This window comes from Camarhynchus parvulus, chromosome 1 (genome assembly GCF_901933205.1).
Source record: "Camarhynchus parvulus chromosome 1, STF_HiC, whole genome shotgun sequence".
NCBI lineage: Eukaryota > Metazoa > Chordata > Aves > Passeriformes > Thraupidae > Camarhynchus > Camarhynchus parvulus.
The window spans coordinates 84733270-84758685 of NC_044571.1; the positions used below are offsets into that span (position 1 = coordinate 84733270).

The window sequence follows — 25416 nt, forward strand, 5'->3', positions numbered from 1 at the left end:
GCATTTTTTTATTTGCCATTCTATTCCTGATATTTTGCTACCTGCTTTCCTCTTTTTTTTCCCACCGGTTTGAGCAGTAAAGCACGGTGAGGAAAACCTGCTATGCAGAAACTGTATTCTGTAGGTGATTAAACTACTTTAATGTGCACTGCACCTTCCCTGCTCCTCTTTTTACTTGTCACGAATTGTGAATTTATCACTACTACCTGCAACTAAGGAGAGTCATCAAATACAAACAAATTACAAGCTTTTTTCTGCACCAGACAGGTTTCAAGTTTCCTGAGGGCTCTGAGTATTTGTTTTTTCCACAGAAAGAATGAGACAGTTAATTCCCCAGCATTTCTTGCTGGTCTTTTACATCAGCTTCTTTGATAAATCATTTGGGACATCACATAATCAAGTGTTGCCATAAAACATTTATACAGATCTATAAACTAGATTACATTGTGTGGGAAATCATTAACCTCCTCTGCTTGAATTGTGCTGTTTGTGCTAAAAAGGTGCAGGTGTGCATATGTACAGAACACTAGCTTTCAATTTATCCTCTGGCTCAAGAGTTAAACCCACAAAGCAGCATCATCAGAGACAACATCTGGAAAGAAACACCTGGGGATTCCAAATTCTCTCTTGGTTTTGCAAGTGATGGTGGGGTTTTATCTCTGCCAAGCCCTTGTCTTTTCTCTGTGACAATGGCAGAGTGGTTCTGAATAATTAAAACATTATGCATTACTGTTTGGCAACTACTTTAATATTCCCAGGCCTTCCTGCTCTGGCATAGTCAGGGCATGTATTGAATAATTTTCCCTCTACAGTAGATGTTAGAGCTCATCTCACAGATGAGAATATGAGGACTATACCCAAGAAGTAAATTAAACAGTGTCTAGAAACAGTCCTAGGCACTACAATACAGTAATTTCTGTTGTTGCACTGTCAGAAGCATCTGTGGTACGTTGTTTGCCTGTGTCAACTGGTGCTCTCCCAAGTAATACTTCAGTCTGGATCAGGAACTAAAAAAGAAAAACAGAGCTCATTTCCACCAGTCTCTTTTATGCATCTATGTTGTTTTGGAGCCTATGAAAGGTTGCTGGCTTAGATGCTCACTCCTCTGTGCCAGTTGGCCTCAGTGCTTGTGGATGGTTTTTGTGTATTTAAATTACCTCTGAAGGTGAAGCTGAATTTAGCGCAGCCCCTGTGAGAGCATCATCCTTGGGGTGAGTCCTCACAACTGTGATGAGCTCAGATGTCACCCTTGCCCTTCAGTACAGATGGGGCAAAACATTGGGCATATCTTCCCAGCCTCATAGCATAGTTAACATTGCACAAGGGAACAAATGGGTTAGATTCAACCCTATTTTACACCTGTTTGCTAACTGTGTAACAATTTCTCCATCGTACCAATGCAGAGTCTTGACTGATGGAAAAGTACAATTGCTTGGGTCTTAATAAAAGTCTAGTGCACACTCTCAAAAAATCCTTCCAACATAATATGAAGTTTGTTCAAAACACAGTCATAGCCTCAACCCTCACTTTGCTGACTTTAGTAAATCAAATAACAGCAAAATAAAATCAGTTACACAGAAAAATCAATCAGCCATCAAAACCACAAATCAAAGCAGGAGCAAAAATGGAAAACTCTCCTTTCTAAAACCTAAGAATTATTACCAAGGAGAAAAGCCATAGCAGCACCAAGAAGTCCCAGAACTTTTCTATTGCTCTTGGTTGCTCATGAAATATTGTATAGTTTGGTTCTTTTTTAGATGCTGTGGTGATGGAGAATAATAGGAAGTTTTAAAGAAAGACAGATTATTACTATGTTAAATCAAACCATTAATATTTATATGCTTCATGAATAATTTCATGTACTTGTTTGAAAACTTTACAAACGTTCACCACCCTGTGGAAGAAATAGCTGGTTCCCTGGTTTAACAGCAGAGAAATGGGGAGGAAAGACTGTATACTTTGCTCTTTGTCTCAGGATTAGAGTGGAAGGGGCTGTCTCCTGGTTCTGCATGCTGAAAGGCGCTGGTTGAGCTTCTTGATAGACGACATAATAACAGTGTAGCACAGCACCCCTTTTGGTGTCAGAGCTGCATAGAAATACTGGCCCATAAAGTGAAACATGGTTTTGTTTATATAATAAAATATTTCACAGGTATGACATGTGGGGAAGTGCAGAGCAAGGCTAACAATTTATATCCACATGTGGAATATAAAGATAGGATTGTACATTCATAACTGCTAACAACTGCTACTGGAATTGTGTTTCCAAGTAGATCAGTTGTTTATCCCCATTCCCGTGCAACTTGCATTGGGAAAACATCAATCTTTCTCTTGTAGGTTCTCCTGTAGCCAGTCTCTCTGCATCACCTAACAGACAAAGCTCTCAAATTTCTAAATATAATTTTTCCATATATATTCTAACAGAGATCTGAAATTTAAATAAAAACCTGTCAGCTAGTTATTTGAATTATAATTTCTTAATAGAAAAGTAAAGACAAAAGTCAGTTGTTCCTTCACAAAGGATTCCTGGAACGCCATTGACAAATGTCATCAGCATCGTTATCTGCTCCTTTAGATCATATGGCTTTTTGGAACTGGGAAATTATTAATCTGAACATTCATTTCATTTTTACTCCTGAATATTTTCACTTTTTAAAAACTAGGACTTTTTTGTGTTTGCTTTTCTGATTTCATGATTATGGCATGACGTAGATCAGGTGGGGGTACTAAACACACCTGATGGTTTCAGAAGCACAGTGGCTGATGTCCTAGAGGGAATCCTGTCTTGCGAGAGGAATAATCAGATATCCTTCTGTTTAATTTTTGAATTGTATCAGTGTCAATTATAAATTTGGTTGTTCTAGACTGCCTTTTTAGCCTTTTAGTGAAGAGAAGCACCTCTATCTATCAATAAATTATTTCCATTCCACAAAAGGATAATGCTTTTAATTTAGCAGATTAGTTAAGTGTTCAAAGTCAGGGTGAGAGGAATCTATCCCCCAAAATCTTCCAGTGCTAAGCTTTAGCTGGATGAAGAGTTACTCATTTTGGTAAATCATGTAGAAGCACCTAGAAAGGTCTTCAAATGCGCAGAAAGCCTCTGGAGACCATTAACATCATCCCTGAGATGGAAGAGCTCCACAACTTTTGAGTTTATTATGATTTTCCTGTTCAGATGATGTAGACTGTGCAGGCTGGAACATTTTCAGGGGGTGGAGCACAATGTTTGCATAACTACACATATATATATGAGTCATAGAATCACTTAGGTTAGAAAACACTGCAGAGATCATCGAATCCAACTGGTAATCCAGAACTGTTAAGTCCACCACTCAACCATGCCCGTCCACCATAAGTGGATCTCCTCCAGTGCGTCATAAAGTATTATGGGATTCCTCACCTGGAAGATGCTTGGTCATTTCCAACAGAATGCTGGCACCACTCTCTTCCTGGGATTTCTCAATGCAAATTTGTCCCCTCATGCTTGACTATAATGGGGCTATTTCTCATTCTGCCCAAAGTGCATTTTCCCAGTAATGATGCCTTCACTATTCTATCCCTTTTACACACAGACATTGGCTGCTCAGGGAGTATGGGAAGGAGTAGATGAGAACCCATGATGCCACCATCCACCCAGACTTTCAAGGGTGATTATATTGTCCACAGGGCATAATGCTCTTGCCATTTTCAGTTTCTCTCTAGTGTCTGAGTTGTCAGCAAGGTAAATAGTCACCTTTCTTCATAAATAAGTAGTGGCTTTGTATCAGACCTCCGACCAGTCACAGACCAGTAAAGCTCTAAATTGCAGTGGAACAAAACATCTGCACAAATGTAAGAAGCTCATGCAATTTCTTCTGGTTAGGTTTCACTTTGACATTGTTTACCCGTCCTTAAACACAAACAGGGAAGGTCTATTATTTGATCAGACCTGACTCTCAGACAGAGATCTCATTACAGTGGCTTTCAACAGTACAATTGTGTTTTCAAGCTTTGAGAGGTGCAGCAGCTCTTCATTATTACCAAAATGGGAGAGAGAAAGAAGTGGATGTTCATTTCTCTAAAGGCTGAACCCCATTTTTAATGAATCTATGTATCAGGATCCTCATTGGAATTAAAAAAGAGGGAGGGCATCTGGCACTGTAGTGAGCCAGGGAAATCTACAGTCACAAGCTTTGCTAATGTTTCCCTAGTACTGGCTTAATTTTGTAATCCATCATATATAAATGCTCCCCTCACAGCCAAAATCTTTCTTTTCTACTCTTTTTTCTTTTCCTCCTGTTCTAGTTCACCTGTGCAGATGAGATTGGGGTCTTGGGGAATAGAATCTCATTTGAATTCTGAAACCAACTTTTAAGACTAACTCAGCGCATCTAGTGAGACAACATCTGATCTGTCCAATCTCTAATCGATTTAACAGGGGTAAGGGCATGGGCAGGCAGGACTTAGGATTTTCCTTCTTATTTCCACAAGCCCTTCTGGGTATTTCAAAAAGCTGCTAAAGTTCACATTCCAGGACAAGGTAAAATGTCTTTGAGGCATGGAGTAGCACACATTTAATGAAGATAGAAAGCCAATCACTTAGCATCAGATGAGGAACAGCAATTTCCTTCAGTCTGGCACTTTGTGTATTGAACAAAATTGCATGAGAGCTTTGAGCACTAGGAGAGCTGTCAAGCGGCCGTTTGTCTGGGAGCTGGAGCAGTCCCCTTGGAAACAGCTTAAACCTTTTAAATGAAAGCATTACAAAATGTACATCTGTGTGTAATATATTGGCCATAGCTTCAACTGTCAGGGGCCAGGCAAAACAGTGTTGATATATATTTGTGCCTGATAGTAATTTTCATGCTTACACATGTAAACACAGCCTGCTTTATGGTTGTAGAGTACTTGGCTGCTTGATTAGCAAGCCTCATACAAAATGTTTTCCTTAAAACTGATTCAGCTGGGTTGTCTGACCATATAAATATAACTCAAAATTTTTGATACTCCCTGGACTACTCTATTGCAAATACATTGAGACTTCTTGTTATATAAGACAAAATGACAAATTTTGTCACCACATTGAGACAAGAATTAAAGGTTTGGGGGGAACATATGCTAATAAACATCCTTGTTGCCATATGCCATCACCTATATATAATATTAATCTAAATTCAGAACTTAGTTATCATACCATCATAATAGATATATGAGTGTGAACTCTGAGGAAATATTTTTGTTTTATTCTTTTTTTAAAAATAAAGTTATTTATTTACTCATACTTTTTTTCCTGAAAGTGGAAATAAATGAAAATGGCTAAATTAAAAAAGATAGACAAAAGAATACAGGGGTGGTATATATTAAAAAATGCATTCCCTGGGAACACAGTTGGTCTCATGTTCTTACACTGCTGAAAGTATGGGGCAAGTTGTTCTGAAATCAGCTGGTTTAACATGTAGAACTGCTTTAAGTGTGAGGAAGATCAAGCCTGCTTTTTCCTAGTCCTCCCTCACTGTGAGATTTCCTTGATCCTCTCCCTACTCATTTTCTCCTCCAAAGCGTGTTTGCAACTTGTACTCCCAGTAGCCACTTCCTTTAACGAAAAGAAATTCTGAGCACTGAGCAGATTCCACTTCATCTTTGATGCTGGAAGTGGATTTAAACTATCTGACAGAGCTGGGGAGTAGAGCTGATTGGGCATTTTGGCAGTTTAAAGCTATTGCTTTTTTTTTTTTTTTTTTGCCTTTGGCATCTGACTTTTTTCCTCCTCACTAGTCCCATCTACCCATCTATTACTTTTAGTTTCCAGAGTATGCCTTATCCTCTCAATTCTGTCACCAGCTTCTCCCAGGAGTATTCAGTAACAGATACTGGTCTTAAACACCAAGACCTTCTCCATACCCTACTCAGAGTCCATCCCATCAAGCATGAATTTAGCCAAAGGGATTCTAAATCAAGAAGACCACAAGATCAGCTTCAACCTTCATGATGTGGTTTATTTGGTATAGAGTATTTGTTGAAAGTTGGACATATTGGAGGTCTTTTCCAACCACAATGATTCTATGATTCTATTTACAAATGAGAAAACTAGCTTGGAAGCATCTTACTAAACAGAGTACAATGGAGAGCTCATCTTCTGTTGTATGTACAAAGACATGTTTTCTATTATTTTATATTGAACTCTATGTGATATAATATAGGGAAAAAAAAGAAGTTCCTTAAAGAAAATCCTATTCTATCTCTTTTCTCTGAATATCAATAGGAGATGTACATAAGAAGATGACAGTTGTGATCTCCATCATGAAATTTTGAGTGCTGTTCTGACTTTAACTCCAATCCTTCTCTCATTATCCAGGAAGGCTTTCCTATTGTTTTTTTTCCAGTCATCAGAAGGAAAGTGATGCTGAATTTGGGGGAAATACAATGAGGATTGGTCCAAAAGTTCACCGAAGGACAGAAGAGGTGTACTACTGTTTTCCAAGAAGTTTTGTGATGATAGATGGGATTGTAGTTGCTGTTTTGTAGATATTACTCATGCCCTGACAGTGATCCATTGTGATCAAAAGAAACCCACAGCAGCAAAATAAACAAGCATAAAACAGTCCTATTGTAAGGAAGTGTGAGGGAAAATAGTAGTTATATGACAACTGGGTAGATTTTAGAAGTGGAAAATTGGGAAAGATGCTAGCCCATGATTTAGAAGACAGCTACTGCATGGAATGGGAGTTCATAGATCAGCAGAACAATATAGATCAGCAGAACAATCTATCAGTTCTCAATAAAATACCAGGAGCAGTTTAATGCAACCAACGTCCTGGAAAGTGTGGTGAGCCAAGTTCAGAGGTGCACTTGGAACAGAAGCCTTGGCTCCAAGCCACGCCTGGAAAGTATGGTTATTTGCTGGTAGAAAGGAACCATTTTCATTCCCTTTATCTCTCCATTCCTCCTCCAGCCTTAAGTTTTCATAGAATTATAGAATATTTTGGGTTGGAAGAGACCTTAAAGATCATCTAGTTCCAATCCCCTGCTATGGGCAAGGACACCTTCCACTAGACCAGGCTATTCAAAGTCCCATCCAGCCTGGCCTTGAACACTTCTAGGGATGGGACATCCACAATGTGTCTGGCATAGGATTCTCAGTTACTCTGCTTTCCCTGTAGGTAATCTCACCACTTGATTCAGTCTCCCCCAAGCAGATACCCCAGCCTCCTGAATAGTGTTCAAGCTGACAGTTTCTGTAGCATCATGGCTTTCTTCTCCTACAGAATAAAAGAGGGGAGAGTACAATGCCGCCAGAAGTAAAAATAAAAATTGCTGCAAAACAGCAATAAAATACTGAGTTTACAGACTGAGCTGCTTCTTTAGTAACTATAGACATCAGCAGATTACTTATCTAGCTGGTTGTGCATGTTTCAAAAAACTTCATGGAGAAACATCTTTTGAAAGCAGTTAACCACAACATCTCTGTCTCTGACTGAAGACCTGGGGTCTGGGAGAATATATCAGACATAGTTCTCAATATCCTTATCTGTTTCTGGACAGTTTCCTCCAAAGTCCATGGTGGTCACTTGAGTTGATGAGTCACTGGTCCAAGCCAGCATAGTCATTCCTAGAGCAATCATCTAGACATCTCGGTTTTATTAATAGAGAGAAAGAGAAACATTTTCTGGAGGTGGTTCTCATTGCTCAAGTATAGAAGCAGCCTGGTGACTAACAGCACAAGAACATCTATCTCGGAGAAAGTTATGTCTTGTTCCTGTCATGAAAAAGAGGTGTTAAGTGTAGGACCTCTTCAGATGTTGGGTGCTGGCAGCTGACGAAGGACTAGAGTAAAAGAGATTAGGGATGAGTTTCTGAGAGCTGTGATAATTTCACTTGTAGATTATAAAGTCTTTTTTAACATGAAGTTTTTCAGGGGTATAAGTTTGCAAGCTTCCAAGTAAGTGATTGGGTTCTTTTAGATCCTGCTGCAATTGAATGGGGAGAAAAAAAGCTAATAGAATGTGGTGTAAGATGAAGAGTTTGAGCATTACTAGAAAATACAGCATATCTTTATTTGCATTGCAGCAAGTGACAATAGCATTGCATTGCAGGGATGACAAGCCCCAGTTAGACCTCACTTGGAGAGATTTAAAACTCTTCAAGAGACCAAGAGAGTTAAATTGCTGAGGCGATCCAAAAAAGATTACAAAGGAAGTCAGTGGCAGAGCTGGGAAAACAGCTTCTCACTCCCAGGCCCCTGCTTACGGCAAGAGACTGTTGTGCTATCAACAAAGACCATAATTTATTCTTTCTGTGCAGCACCATTTATTATTGAACAGCTGTTGTCAATCCCTTAGTCTATTTGAAAAAATCTGAAGAAAGGAAAGATCTGTTCTTCTCTGAGAAATGGTTTACAGTTTTCTGGATATGGCTACTTTAACTGCCTATACTTTTTCCTTTTCTAATTTCACCCCATCACATTTAATTCTCTGCCTTCAGCAAGCCTAAATAATTCCTACATGAACTACTGTTCAGTAATCTAAAAAGACAGTAAAGTGTGTCTTGACATCCTAACCAAGATAGTAAATATTTAATATAATGCACTCTGTTAGAAGCAAAGTGCAATTAAATGAAAAGTCAGATAAAATGAGCTTAAATGCAATAAATACCAGTTACTATTCAGTGCCGAGAAGTTGCAAGTGTATTTGTTTCCTCTCAGTTAGCACTATTGGCAGCCTACTTTTTGTGGTTTTGAAATGGCAACAGACACCCACATGCAAGCCTGCTTTATCAGGTCTCCTAAAATAATTATTGATATTGTTGGCTTTATTGTTTGGCATCCCATTTTTTTTTTCAACTGCAAAAATCTGTGTTGCTGGATTAATTTTTTTTTTCATTTTTGGCTTGCCTGGAAAAAAAGTCATAAAAAATTTGCAATAAATATTGAAAAACTGCTAATTTTTGTGAAATAGATTTGGAAAAGAAAATGCAGATTTGATCCAATACTACTTTTAGCCTACAAGGTGGAAGAATACAAACAGAAGCAAAAACTGGTTTTGTGTTTTCATGTCCACTTTGAACTGGTTGTAGTATTCTTTATTTATTGTCCCATACTTTGATGTTCTCACCTAATGCTGTGCTCCCTCCAGAACTACCTATGCTTTTCCACTTCATTTAGGGATAATGAGTTATTTTTTGTCTACTCATCATCTAAAAGCTGAGAAGCCATTGTTTGGAAGAATAATTTTTGTCTTGTAGTATATGGGATGGCAGTGCTAGCTAAGATCCAAATTAATCCAAGTTAAGGATGGCTTCAAAACTTCCTAGAACAACTTGTAAAGATTAATGCAGGATTCTAGTCTTTAGTCTTTTAGAATTTTTGCTAATCTTGACTATGCAAGATCAACTATATTTAGATTTTGTACTTAAATAAAAATATTGTCTTAAGTAAAAATAAGTAAAAAGATACATGCATTTTTTAAACAGAATGTACAAATAGCGAGCGTGTCTTGCTGTCTGATGAAATAATGCAAGTGGAATCACAGAACTGTAGAATGGTTTGTGTTAAAAGGGACCCTAAAGATTATCTTGTTCCAACTCCCCTGCCATGGTCAGGGACATCTTTCATTAAAATGGCCCTGTGCAACCTGGCCTTGAACACTTCCAGGAATGGGAAAGTACATTAAGTGTGCTAGTTAATTTAATTATTCTGATTTTAAAAGCACTGAAACAAAACCATCTTTTATGTTTTATTCTGAAACAATCACTTGAAAACTGTTAGCTTCTTGTATCAGAAATGTAATCCAGATTGCTTTTTTCTGTGGGATGAGGTAGAATCATAGAATTATTAAAGTTGGAAAAGATCTCCAACATGGCCAAATCCAACCTTTGACAAAATACCACTGTCTCCATTAAACTGTAATGCTAAAGGGCATATCTACTCAGTTTTTTGAACACCTTCAGGGATGGTAATTCCACCACTTCTCTGGGGAGCCTGTTCCTAATATTTCACACACCACGCTTGTGATGTTTGGAGTTTCAGTCACACAAGAGCAGGTTATAAGCACACTCCCCAATGTGTATGCTTTTCATGGATCATAGTCCTAGGGGACGTGACAGGCTTTATTTTGCTCTCCAGTGATGATGGATCCTTGTGAAAAAGCCAAAGTTTGGAAAACTTGTCCCTTTAATAGAAATCTCATATGGCTGTCTGACTGGTCTGACCACAAACCAGCAGAGTGTCCAGGTGGCCAAGAACCTCAGTGGCATCATGGCCTATATCAGCAGTAGTGCGGCCAGCAAGACCAGGACATTGATTGTCCCCCTGTACTTGGCCTCGTGAGGCCACAGATGGAATCATCCTGTTTTGGGCCCCTCAGTACAAAAAGGACATTGAGGTGCTGGAGTGTGTCCAGAGAAGAGCAGTGGAGCTGAGGAAATGTCTGTGGCACCAGTCTGATGAGCAGCAGCAGAGGGAGCTGGGGGTGTTCAGCCTGGAGAAAAGGAGGCTGGGGGGGGGGACTTTATCGCTCTCTACAACTGCCTGAAGTGACAGTCCAAGAGGAAATGGCTTCAGGCTGTGCCAGGGGAAGTTTAGATTGAGTATTAGGAAAAAATATTTAACAAACTGTCCACATTCTGTGGAGACATCCTCCTTCCTGGAAGTGTTCAAAAAAGACACAGATGTGTCTGTCCATGTATGGGACATGGTTCTAAAGTGTACATGGCAGTGGTACTAAGGTGGTGATTTGGCTTGATGGGCTTAAAGGTCTTTTCAAACCTTAATGACTCTATGATTCTGTTCTACTACTGCCCACACCATCCAAAATACTCCGTTAATGCTAATGTTCTGGAATTTGCTCTCACATAAAATATTTTAAACTCTTATTTTCATGCAAAGCAATCACTTTCAGTAATAAAATCACCATTCCTAAGATACTATCAGTTTTTATACTGTTAATTAATTCAAGGAGATGTGCTGACCTGTATCTGGATGCCATGGTCTGTCATTAAAATTGCGTTGTAGTTACAGTTAAATACACAGAATGGACATTGCTGCTTTTGCTGCTTTCACTTAGTTCTGTACCCTTCATTTTGAAACTCATTCTACCATAGTCTCATACAGTGGCCTATATCAGGATTTTTTTTTTAATACAAGGTGTCTCACAATCAAACAGGATTTTCCCAACATTTCTGAATGAGATATGCTTTAAAAGAATATTTTTTTCTCCCAATTATGATCCTCTTGATATGATGTACTCATTGATAGATCCTCAACTCTCATACTGCAGACTGATGCATGAAGCATAATAAAGAGTTACTTTGAGGAGGTACATACAGGAATGGAGTTTTGCTTGCATCCATGTTGGAACTGTAAGGACAGCTTTACAATAAAGATTACCACTGAAATCAATAGGAACATGGTGAAAGAGAAAGGAATAAACCTGCTGAATAGGACATTATTACTGCATAGTCATTGTTCATTTTAGCACCACATATTAATAAGGTATTTGTTGCTATCACTGCAACAAAGAACTGGTTTTGTTTGCTACAAAAACATTTCAGGTGTTAAAAAGATACACAGTTTACATTGTAAGCGTAAATTTTTGAGACTAGTGAGAAAGCAGGAGCCCACTGGCTTATAAAGCTGCTTAGTACATTGAATTTGATTAATTTTGAAAAGTGTGGGAAATGGCAATGGATAACAGAAGACCCCTTATAGGAACAGGAAAAAGAAGTGTTCAATATGATATTCCAATTAATTCCCTGGAGGATTAGGTAGAGGAGTGTTATTAGGGTTTCAGATCTTTATGGAATGTTCCATGTTGTTAAACAAACAGTAAAAATCATAGTTATTCCTATAATAAAACTTAAAGAGATTTTCCATGTTGAAATAAACTTAATGTACAGTATCATATGGGAGGCGAGTATCTTCATATTTGGTAGGTTTAATGGGATTCAGCGAATATATTATGGCAGAGCTTGAGAAGCCAGGTTATGATCAGAATTTCACCTTCAATTCTTCATTTTTAATAGATTTATTAAGTTAAAAATCTGTGCAACAGTTGGCTGCTGGAGTTATAGTTGTGGTAAACTATCTTAACTTTTCTTAGTGAAATGATGCAAGAAACACCTGAAGACTCTTCTGTATACCATTGAGAGAAATATGTCCTACATAAGCTTTTAAGGTAGCAAATATATGAGAAGGGTGGTTTGTTTTTTGTGCTGCTTCATTTATTTTTTTATATTACCACTATATACTGAAATAATGAATATCATGTTTGTAATGGCACTGAGGTACAATTTGATAATGAACAGCAGCAAGTGGAATACTTGAGATTAAATTACAGAGGATGAAAGATATCAGTAGGCATCTGTCTCAAGATTTGAAATGAAAAAAAAAATTAGAGCAATTATTCAAAAACTGGATAAAGAATATAGTACTCAAGTAGTATTTTAACTGCCTAGAAATCTGCTGGGTAAAACTCACTGTTAAACATGGATCATCAAACATGCTCCTAAGTTACACAGATGAAAAAATTTATGATGTGAGAAAAAAAGAACTAAATATGAAGAAGTTTTTATGCTTTTATATTTTAGTAGATAGAAAAAAAAAATGAAAGAGTAAATAATGGTGTCAGAGATGTCCACAATGATCTGCTGTTGTTTGTTGCTGTTTAGGTATCTACAGCCAGGTCTACTGGACTTGCCCCATGTCCATTGAAATGAAACAAACATTTCTAGGGTGTAGCTTGTTAAACTTGGTTTTGATGCATATTTAGGGATGACACTAGTTGTAACCTGAACGTGTCCATTTTTTTAATTCCTTTGACTGTGGAAAGTCTTAGACTTGTTCAGGAGTGGATTGTCTACAATTAGTAAGATGATTGTATTTTTCTTTCTGGATAACATGTAAAGGTAAGAGAGAGCTCCAGGGCTGCCTTTTGGCACTCTACAGGCAGTCACACTGACAAAAAAATGAGTGGACCAGCAGTGGACATGGATGTAGCACCCAATTGAATCAATGCAAAACATAAAAGGGTAAAAGGACTGAAATACTCTGATCAAATCCTGTCCAAATCTTAATAAGGATCTTCCAACTTCTGTCTTGAAATAACAAACTATGCTTAATTATTGAAAAACAGTGAAAGGAGAATGGGACATGGCATAAATACATGCTTTAACTAAGAGAGTGAGATCTGACCTAGAAAAATGTAGGCTAATAAATCTGAGAGGGAAATAATCTAAAGCACAGTTATTGAGACAGACAAAGATACCTGGAAAGTGTTAATGTCAAAGGAGGCCTTGGGGTTTTAGTGGACAGCAAATGATATATCTGCATGCTGCAATGCTAGAGGATTACAAAAAGGGATGATGTGACTTTGGTCTGTATGTGCAGTGTCGTCATTCCTTTGTCCATAGGGAGGTGATTTTTTTGCTGTACAGTGATGATGAGATTGCACCTTGGATATAGTGATGGATGTTGACAAATTGAAGGGAATTCCAAGAACAGCAGCAAAAATCATTAAGGGGCTGAACAACCTGACTTGGTAGGAAACAGAAAGCCATGGTCTCAGAGGATAAAGGGAAAAGACTGTTTCTCTTATCCCAAGGTGACAAAGACAGGCATGATGGGATTATGTTAAACAAAAGAAAATTTGAGCTGCAAAGCAGGAAGAAATTCCTGCTTACAGTGTGACTAAGAAATTGCTCATGCATATGGTCAGCTGTTTACACAGATAGAAGGAGATATCAGCAGGAAAAGTTGAACAGAACTTAATTTGTTCTGGCATTTGTGCAGTTACCTCTTTTAAATTTAAATGAAATCAAATACAGTAACCTGTGTTTTCAAATTGTGCATTTTGTGCATCTGATGACCTGAGGTATCCTGCAGGTATCTGGTTTGTTGCTGGTTGTATTAGACATATAATTATGACTTTGTATGAAGTTATTTTCTGAACTTCTCTGGGAAATAAACATTAACATTAATACCTTGTTATTTTCTGCCACCTTCTACTGGTGTTTCAACACAGTGGTTTTTGAACTGATTTCAGCCTTTTAGCGGATGGGCTACATGTGTACACCCTTCTGTTCAGCAGAATAAGTTAATGTTTATCCAGCCATTGTACAGGCTTTTTCACTGGTACTATTTTGTATTGTTGATAATGCAGTGATGATACAGTCTTCAAAGAGAAAGTGTTCTAATGTGCAAAGTGCTTTGTAAATACCAGAACTCATAGTGCAGGCCAGGTTGCGCGGGCTTCGAGAAACTTGGTCTAGTGGAAGGTGGCAGGAGGGTTGGAATTGGGTGATCTTTATGGTCTCTTCCAACCCAAGCCATTCTAGGACTTCATGGTTTCCTAAGAACCATCAAGAGCAGGGTAGAAATTGCTGATTTAAAGTGCTTTCCTGTGTGGGCCTTTCAGACACCAAAATTCTGTAAATACACAATTAGAAAAATATTCAACATGCCTAAGTTGAACATTGCAAGACAGTGGCATTTACTGAACAAAAATGCACCAATGTTTAAAATTTGAAGGAAGCAGTGAGCTATTTGCATTGAAAAGAAATTACAATCCCTCTGTCACTTGCACTGAGCTCAAATGCCTTTCTAATGCATAATGTTTTTCGGATTGTGTAGGTATGTATAGCATAGAGTACTTAAAGACTACTTGCTAAGAGGTTTTTTTACTAAAAAAATAATTTAGTCAATTAACAACAGAAGATTTCAAACTACTGAGTCACTTTTAAACCTTTTGAGTAGGAGACTTCATCAGATGCTCCATAGATGAGGGAACATTGCAGTGGCAGGGGTATGGATTAGTAAGTATTTTTTAGCCATAATTTCAGTTATCTTGTGATGAGACTTTTTCACACATTCCATTCATATTGGACTCCCTACACAACTAGAGTGTATGGCAAATGATAGAGGAATCTTATTTCTTTTGCTGTTTAGCTCTGAAAAATTAATGGTGATTAACTTAAAATTAGTTGACAGGAAATAGAATCTTAATGCTGTTAGAACTTTAAACTATGGAATATTCATTCACTTTTTTATGTCATAATCTGTTATTCTGCTTTAATTCCTATGGATAATGATAGTTATTATTTTCTCATTATTTTCACTGCCTCCTTCCTTCCCCTTGTCAGCTGAATCAGTTTCTTTAAGAATAAACTCATTTTTGTAGGCATTTTTGAAGTGTGTATTTGAGAGGATCATCAGGTGAATGTCTGCCACATCATAAATTTTAGGTGTAAGTATCTCAGAAATTTCTTTACCCCACTACCACATGTAGGGCTGGAATCAGAGCTGATCTGGAAGGGAAGGAGGCAAGGGATGAGGATCTGCTTCACAATTCCTCTTGCAGTCACACAAGCAGTAACTAGGGTGCACTGGGCAATGCCCTGAAATGCTTGCCAGCCTCCTACATGTTATAGTAAATCTGCTCCTTTACAAAGAGATCCCATGGTTAAAGGGCTTTGATTCACAGGATCCTGGCATAAGCTGAGTTGGAAAGGGCCCACAGGGATCACTGAGCCCAGCTTCTGGCCCTGCACAGCACCATTCCCAAGAGTCGCACACATTCCTTACGGCATCGTGCAAACACTTCTTGAACTCTGTGAGGCTGGTGCTGTGACCACTTCCCTGGGGAGCCTGTGACAGTGCCCAGCCACCCTCTGGGTGAAGAACTTGTATCTTATATCCAACCTACACCTCTGCTGACAGAGCTTCAAGCCATTCTCTTGGGTCCTGTCATTGGTCACCACAGAGAAGGGATCAGTGTTTGTCCCTCTTCCCTTCACAAGAAAGTTACAGACTGCAATGAGTTAAATTCAAGTTCTAGCAGTCTTCATGTAAATCTGATCTGTACTTTCCAGAGTACTGTCGTTATCTACTTGAGGAGTTACTGTAAAAAGGTGTTTCTGAAATTCTTTAGCTTGTATTTTAGCTGAAAATCTTTTCTAAGAGATGGAACAAGAGGCTGTGCACAGAGTGTGCAAAGGGGTTCTGCAGCCAAGATGACTAGGACAAATTTAGTGGCCCTCTTTGATTAGCTGTGAAGGTTATATCCCATTGACTTCTGTGGCACTGCACCAACGTAATTTAAAGCACAATTTGTTCCAGTAAAGTTGGTTTTCCTCTCCTGTTGCAGTCGTTCTAGCTTCTAAGCCACTTAGTAGTGTGAAGAAGTGTCAAAGTTTTGCTGGTGTGGTTGGTTGTGATTTAAGATTCTTTGTGCATTTACTTTCTGGTTCATAAATGACTATTCAAGGAAGGGAACATAGAAAAGGTTCTTTGATTTCAATCGATTATGGCTTGATTCTATGCCATGGTAATTTCTAAAGAAATGTTCTCATACATTCTACATGTCTCAAAATATTTAACTTAAAAACATTTCCTCCATTTTGCAATTTGAAAGGTATTTTAGACTCAGTGATCTTGGAAGTCTTTTTTCACCTAAATGATTTTATGAATCTACATCTAGGCTCCCTCTGGGTTGTGGCTAGAGTTAACTCCAGAGTTAGGTTTCACATGTAAGACAAACATATTCTGATGGAATACAGGAGAAATAATAGCTTTTCATAGATTTGGCCCTGTTAACTGTAGCTGAACTAGTTTGTTTTACAAAAAGTGAGAAGATAGTTCTTTCACCAGAAAAGGGCAATTTATGCAGTTGGATGGGTTCTGGTAAGAAGGACATTTTGATGTACTGGTTTCCTGTCTCCCAGGGCATATCTCTGCCCCATATCTCTTTACTGTAGAATTGTAGAAATGCTGGCACCTTGTATACTCATAGTCAAATGCCATATGGGACTTCCTAACATTAATTGAAAACCTAATTAATAATTTTTTTTAATGGCACAGGAATTCATCTGAATGTCACTGCTTTAAGTCTTTATACTTTAAGTCTTGACACACAGATCAAATAGCCTTAAACAAATCTAGTAACTGTGAGTTCAAAATACTTTGTTGTTACCCAGTGCCGGAAAAGTGGCGCTGCCTGTCCTATTTAGATGCAGACAGATTGAACTCTTGTAGCTGAACCAGTACCATGTGGTTTGGTCACCTAGTTGAAGAGGTAGACCAGCTCCTGTTTTTGTTGTTGTCATTGCAACATTAACCTCCAGGAGGTTTTGTTTTATTGCTGGCCTATTCCCCAGATGACTGTTTTCAAGTGGAAGGGGAGGTAAATCTGTCAAGAAGGCAACAATTCATAGAGAAAATGACAGTGATAATGAAATGCTGCAGTGGTGGAAAGATTTCCCCAGCAGAAATGTGCAGCCTGGCTCACCTACTGGAAGTTCATTGTCTTCAGTGTTTCTCCTCCAGACATGACTTTGGCCCAGTGCACTTTTTTTTAAGCATGAGAACACTTTGCTATTTCAAAGCTCTCACTTATTTGTAACATTGACCCGAATCTAAACAGTTGTTATGTGAATCAAATTGTAATATCTAATGACTCAAGTGCTGTAATATGAACGTGCTGCCTGGGGAATTGCACTGTGTCTTCCTGGTTTGCATGGGTTGGTCTTCTGGCAAAGTCACAGGAAAATGAGAAGAACATTTCCATAACAAGAACCAAGGACTTAAGTAAACTTGGTTTTCCCTGTCAGGTCATGCACTCTAAGGAAATAGGTAGAGGGCAATAATTCTTCCATGAAACCAGGTAACAACCTTTTAATAAGCATCATTAAGTCTTTAGGTTGAAATAAGAGGCTATTCACCCTTTTATCCCATATTATATTGCTGAAATTCCTTTTGCCATCCTCACTGTGGTTAGATGAAAGCCCCCTGTTTTCATATCGATCACTAAAAGCACTTTCCCCTCGTACCAGTTCACTGCATCACTTCTAAATGCAGTTCATCTGATCTCTTTTACTTTGGCTGCTGCTCATTCAGGGCTACAAAAACTGTATTTTCAGACAGGTCTTGGAACCAAATGATCATATTTCTTACCTCATTCCAAGGAATAACATTAGGATCTTTGTTTAGGTGGGATTCAGAATAAAAATAAAGCCCTTTTTGCTTTCCCATGCATGCCCACACACGTGCACACCCATATGTATATACACCACTCTTTCTCCACAAGGGTTATTTGAACCCAGAACAGTAGATATCTGTGTATGTTTGTGGTTATTTCTTTTCAGTAACACACTTTCCAAATGCTAGCTGCTGAGGGAGTGTAACTGCACTGAAATGTTAACCCATGTACAACTTAAACTCTGCAGGGCTGGGGGTTGAATGATTCTTGTAATTATTCTTTCTCACTGGGAAAGAAATGTTTCTCTTTGACAAGGAAATTATTCAGGCAATGAAGTTTTTGGCTTAGGAGTTATGAAGAATTTACTTGTAAACAGCTCTTAGCTTATGTTGCACTGTTTGCCTTCAGTAACTTGCATGTGGCTGTAGATCTTCTTTCTTCTTGCAGTTTCTGTATGCATGGAATTTTACAAGCATGAGACTTAGTGGAGCACTTCCATGTCTGTTTTTTCGTCTTCTCTTTTATCCCTGCCAGACCATCACAAAAAATCCACATTCTAGCTTGAAGGAAAACCAACCACAGTGATAAGAACCAGCCTCACATGCCAGATAGATTGGAAAATCAGGCTAACATTTTCGGGGCTGTTCCTGCACTAAAGTGAAATGACAGGTGTAGACCCATATAACAGGCTGGATTTTATGAATGCACATCAGCACAGTATCTGTGTGTTCAAAATATCTATCAGTGTTCAAAGCAGTCTGCAAGCTGCAAGGTAAAAAAACAAAACAAAACAAAACCAAATACATAGAAAAATTGGTTTTTAAAATAATGTGACTTTTCCATAGTCTGAGTCTGGCCAGTCATAGCAGTGATTTCCCCCATCTTGTTTACAGTAATATTCCCCATTTTAGTGTTCCCCAGCTTCATTTTATGGTGACACAGGTAGCACTTTCTCTGCTCTTTTCCTTGGGAGCAAGCAAGTTTTAATATTTGTCTGTTACCTTGGATTACATTGTCAGTAAATGAGAACACTAACTCCTGGCAAGTCTTCATCCTCCCTCCCCTTCCCTTCTCTTCCCACAAGATTTAATTGATCGGTTTCATCATATTCAGCTTAACCTTATGCAAGAACATGAAACAGCATATGGTTTTCATCCCAGAAAGATAATTAACCCCCAGGTGATTTCAGTCAAGTGGCAAGAAAAAAAAATATAGTGAGGTTGTTTTTGGAAGGGACAAGAGAAGGAGGAAGCAGGAAAATTATGTCACCTCTGGTAGCTTTTTGAACTTTGAGCCCTGAAATCTCAGTTTTAGTGAACACACTCAATCCACTCATTATGAGAAAACTGAAGCATGTTCAGGGTCCCCGATCATGAAAATGATTCCCTGGGGCATCAGTGTTCACACTGCTCCCTGCATCAGCTAGCCAGTTGCTTATTCAGCAGAGAACTCTTACTCTTGTTGGCAGATCACAGAAGCACCACCTCTCCCAATCAGTGTTAGGATTTAGAGAGTTAGTATTGTTCCTGTCTTCCCTTCGTTCCCTTAGGGAGACTAACTCCATGGTATTCCATTGGACCTTCACTACAAATTGTTGTAGTTGGTCTCTTCCCATTGGCAAGTTATAAACTAGTTTTTATGTTCGTTCTGTCTATTTTATGCTTTTCTTTCTGCGACATTGCATCTGTGCTACACTGGCTGATCTATGATAGGAGAAGGGCTGTTACATTTGTACATCAAATTCTATATCCGTAGTTTGCTCTACACAGTCAGAAAATATTTGTAGGCTTTACATCTGATAAAGGTCATCTTCTGAAATGCAGAGGTGCAGAAGAATCTTCCTGAGTCTGAAGACGGATTAGCTGCAATGTTCTTTGCTATGGTTCATTTCTTTTGTAGAAGGAAGAAGCTCCACACATTTGGGACAGGTTTACCATTGCTTAACAAGAACTGTGAATCATGTCAGTGCATTGTAGCTGCAGCATGGGAAATTTTTGAGCAGGACTTGAGGTACTTGAAAAATTTCAGGGGAGTTAAGAAATAAATTAATAGTGGGAAGCAAATACCTAAATGCTTCCTCCTTAGTGTGCCACCAACTTCACGAAGGAAAGATACAGAAAATCCCCACATTTTTCTTTAAAAAGCTTAAATGGGAGACAGAGCTCCAGGTGTGTCACTTGCCTGCTAAGAGTAGGATGACATGAAATATGAAGCTGTCAAGCAGAGAGCAGAACTGATCCAAATCTGACAAGTCTAACATATTGAACTCCATAGTTTTGACTCCCTTCTCTCCAGTCGCATCAGCCATCAGGCTTACAACTCAAGTGTTTATGCAGCACTGGACCATCAGCAGCCACCCCTCTCCTGTGAAATGGTCCCCACCAAATGCTATGGAATGGCAGATGTTTAGTCCTGGAGACCCATGCTGAAATGAGACCTGCTTGGTAGCATATCTTTTTCAGGCACTACTTAATTCAAAATCTTACATTCTCATTACTCCCATTTACTCTCACTGGATCTCCTGCTGGAAGGGACAATTCCTCCTGCTAGAGGCCTGGGAGGGACAATTTTTATAAGTCATTCCTCCAGCTACCAAAAAGTCACAGAAACAAGGTGGTATATTCTGTCCTACACCACGTGATTGCTCTTATATCTCTTTGTAAAAGCATTCCACACCCATTTGCTAGATTTATTTCATCTTGGAGACTGAACATGTTTGAATGAGTGAGTCCTGGCAAACATTTCAAGCACCTGCCTTGCTTCTGGCTGAATGCTGAGCATTCATACGGTTGGGCTGCTGCATGGTGTCTTTCAGGCTCTGAAATCTTGGATCTGTTGAGATGGTTCTCCTGCAGCTCCATGGGATGCTCCTTTTGTCACCAACCATCTGCCAGTTCCTTTGGCTATGCAGGTATAAAGTGTGCATGCCAGCCTGACTGGTGTCAGCACTGAAAATTCCCCAGTACTGTGTGCAAACAGAAGGCTCTGTTCCAAGTGTGAGGAAATCCTGTATCATTCTGAGAAAAACTCCCCATGCCCGTTGGGGGAGGAAGAAAAAACAATTCTCCTTCTTGTCAAGATCAAAAGGGGATAGAAGGATGGGGAAAATGTCATTTAGTAGGATGAACCCATAATTAGCTAACAAGCTATATCGAGAGGGCTGTTGATAGCATCAAAATCTGTGTATATCAAGTGCAAGCAAGGTAGCAACTTGTGACTACAAGGTAGAAATTGTGTTGGCAAGATGGACTTGACCCAGAGGATCCTCTTTGAGTTCTGTGACCTATTACAGTATTACTTTTGAGCTCTTCCTTCAATGAAATGGGTCGCAGAACCATTTATTGGCAACTCAAGAAGTAGGTGAAAGCCAATTTTGAAACACTTTGTTTCAACTAGTTTGAACATGCGGTCACTATTCCAGTAAAATTATCTGTGTTTTACTTTCTCCATTCTCATGCAGAGTTATTGGAGTGTATCACTACTTTTGTACTATCCGTGGTGACAATGATGACACACAAACAGTGTGCCTGGAATCATACTAAATATTTACATGGCAACTCTACCAAATAGGGTCAAATTGTTTTACAGAAGAGTTCACTTAACTGCAGGGGAATTCTGGAGGTACCATACCAAACGGTGGCCACGGGTTACTTCACATTCTCACCTGCATACAAGAGAGTTGACGTGAGGGTCTCCTAGGATTATATTAATCTTTGCATGGTTAAACAGCTGGAAGCAGTAGCCAGTTACAAGTATTTTGGCTTTTGTGTGAGTACATGGAAGAGCCCAGAACAGAAACTGAGGAATTCACTACTGTGGCTTCATCTCATGGACTCAGAACTACAGAATATCACAGAGGCTTGAAGGGAGCTTGGAGATCATCTAGTCCAACACACACTGCTCAAAGCAGTGTCAGCCACAAGAGCCCAGGGATGTGTCCACTCACATTTTGAATATTGCCGAGGATGGAGTCTCCACAGCCTTTCTAGATAAACTGTTCCAGTGTTCAAGCACTCTGCCCCCAGTCCAGAAGCTTTACAGGACTAATATGTTTTTGTTTCTCTGTTGTTGATTCTCTAATACAGAAGACACATCTGTGTAGAATAATAATGTTTAGTCAGTAGACCAAAAAGCTCTCTTTGCCAGCCTGACAGGTTACCAAGCCTGAGTCAAGGAAGTATTCATAAATAATTGAGTTTTCTCAGATGAAGCAGTGTGACTCTTGGCCTCAGTATTATTTATCTTATTTAATAAAGGGTGTTCTGGGGAAACATTCAGAATCAAGAAGAGTTTTGTTAATTCTGAAGGACGGTACTGGTATCATAGCCAATTAATGTGCCTGTTCCTACTGATGATAAATGGATCTGTCGTCTGTTCATCTGGCATTGAGCCTTGAGCCTTACATAATCATTTGTGGCTATACCCAAGGGTTTTGATAGTTAACGTTTCAGCTTTTACAGGTCATCAGAATTTTTCAAGAAAGATAGATTTGGTAAATAGTAGTCTGCTGTAGTCTGGAAGTGGAAACAAAACAATATTCAGAGGATAAGGTCTGTAAAATGGGCCAAAACTCATCTGAGGAAGAATCTTTTCAGTTCTATTTCAAAGTTTAGGGATAGGAAGAAAGAAATATGTGACGAAAGAAAAATGCATCAAAGGAGCTCTAGTGAATCTAGGCTGGCTTAGCCTTCATGGGTTAATAGATAATTTGAAACTGCTGTTTTCAGTGGCTCTGAAATTGCAGGAAGTGATTTGAGGCCAAGAGGGAATAATGACTCCAGGAGACATAATTTCTAGGGAGGAACTGAGGTCCTGCAATTCTGCTTTGGAAGAAACACAAGCCACAGAATGAAATTTCTTGCAGTTTCAAGGTTAGCAGAGAAGCTGATGGCTGGAAGAGAGAGATCTGAGGAGGGAAGCAGAAAATATGGAATTATCTCTGTGTGTCTATGTATGTGCAACATTATGCCACATTGCCAAGCCTTTTGTCCTTTAGCCAAGAATCTGAGCTGAGAACCCCTTTTGTAAGGTCCTTCCAAAATGCACCACAGCTCTCCAATTCCAAGTATTCACATTAGTTCAACATGGAAACGTTGGGATATGGGTTTTGAAATGTTTTAATGATTACTGTCCTCAGATAGATAATGGACAGGCAGAAGATGGAGGGAGGGAGGGAGGGAGGGAGAGAGGGAGAGAGGGAGAGAGGGAGAGAGGGAAGGAGAAAGAAGCTCTGCTCATTTGACATTTCTCCAGGTAAGAAGACAGTGATGGCCATGCACAACTTGCACCACTCTCTTTGCTACTTCTGATGGTTTTCTATCAAAAGACTTACATCTAAGAATCATGGACAAAGAGAAAAGCGTATCTTTACAGATTGATCCCACCAAAGTGGCAGAGGCGCAAGAGTTAGCTCAGTCTAAATTTAATCTGCCAGTCTCCCTGGAGTCAGTGGAGAGAGGCACCTTCACAGGGCAATTCAGAGAAGGAATCTGACTGCAAGGGCAGCATTAACCTTTATGACTGTTCTGCTTTTGCCAAGAGTCAATGGGATCAATTCATAGCTGAGTGGAGAAGACTTATACCGGCTAAGAAGCAGTCCCAGTATCAATAAAACTACCACAGTGTGTTCTCTGTATCACAGAACTGCCATATGTCTCCACTTATGGGGATTGGGTATGGGGCTGTGGAGGGAATTGCTTTTCTGGGCAGGTTAATGTAACAAAAAGCGAACTGCTCTGCAGCTATTAATCTCCCTAAAGCCCATAGTCTCAGTCCTCCTGTGCTGTACTCAGTGCTGTGCTTCATTATGGAGTCTTTAAACACCTCAGCTGAAGAGAGAGAAAGTAATTTAAAAAGAAAACACAGCTTTGGCTCCTTTAGTTGGATTTTTGGAGAAGTAAGGTGCCTCTTGGGTTAAACTTCTTAGACTTTTCTAATTTTGTTTATATTGTATTACAAAGGCCAGGTGCTATTGAGTAGACACCCGAAAAGAATGACCAACATTAGAATATTTAATAAATCAGGATAAACTAAGGTATGTAAAATTGTGAGTTTGAAGTATTAGAGCATTTTTATTATTTTTATTTTTTTTTCTATTTCCAATTTAGTAATAAAATCGGATGGTCATGCTCTTATTTTTAATAATAATCTAGCTTACAGTACTTTAGGAACTGCAGCTTCAAGAAGAAAACATAAATGAATGCTTATGGTATAAAACCTCCTTTTATTTAATACCTTGGAGGTTTGGGGAAGGGTTGTTTGGGTCTTTTTTATCATCCAGAGGTATCCAATAACAATTTTCTTTATTTTAATTATGTCTGGAATATAATTGTCATTGTAAACAAAACACATAGTTATATAACGTGCATATTTTAGCTCAGGGATTTGAAGCAGTCTACTGGGCTAAGACACATGCTCTATATTTCCATTTATTTTCTCATTGAAGTTCTTCAGGACTTCTGAGATACCTTTGAATAATCTCAACTTTCTGTTGTGACTTTTTCTTTTCCTTCTCAAAATAATATTATAAATACATTTGTGGAACTCTTGGTGGAGTAAAGAGTTACTGTTTCTGATAGTTGCTTCACTGCTGTAAATCAATGTACTGCTACTTACATCAGCCAGGCTACTATTTACCCCAGCTTGAACGTCTTCTCCTTCAGTTCCAATATTAACTCAGTTAAAAATAGTAGTTTTATATTTAAACCTCTGCTTCCTGAAGTGACAGTAGGTGGGCCAACTTGTAACATGATCAACATTTACAGCATTATCTCTACTGGAAATTATGCCAGCTCCTAACAAACAAAACATGATGGCTTTCTGGAATCCCACTGCTTTAATTTTTACAAAAACGCAATATTAATTAAAGAATGAAAACTATGAGCTCTGATATAGCATGCATACATGTGCATAGTAGCATGCTACACAAAATTTTTGGTATCTTGTTATACAACTCATTCCCTGAAAGTACTTGTGGAAAGGGGTGATGAGTTGGGCTTGTATATGGGGAGTAGTAATAGTGGGATGGGGGATCACAGGGTCCTGCTGTCAATGCATAACTTGTGATTTAGTGTAAAGTTTAGTTTTACAAGAAACTTAGAGACATTTGAGATGCCCCAAGCTGTTTTAGACAGCATATTTAAGAGACTGGTAGAGAAGGTGCAGGATTTTCAAGAAACCCATGTCTTTCTGGACAACAGCTGAAGGACAGTCAGAAAAACCAGGGCATCTCTAGTTGCACTGGACAGTTTTATATGGACAGCTGATCTGGGCTGCATCTTGCATCTGCAGTCACAACTTTTCAATCTATTTTTTGACAACACTGAGGGGCATGCTAATTGTGACCTATCAGAAACTGTTGGCCCTTAGCAAGATCATATACTGGCTCATTTTCTCTACTGTGCCACACATTATATTAGTGAGTGTTGTCACTAAACAGAGTGACATTACCAAGTGTGTCTCATGGTAAATA

The 25416-nt window shown here is 38.8% G+C and overlaps 1 protein-coding gene across 3 annotated transcripts in view; it reads left to right on the top strand.

The window, feature by feature from the left end:
• TENM4 (teneurin transmembrane protein 4) overlaps positions 1–25416 on the top strand; it is a 595878-nt gene that overhangs the window by 66724 nt on the left and 503738 nt on the right. The window lies entirely within an intron of this gene.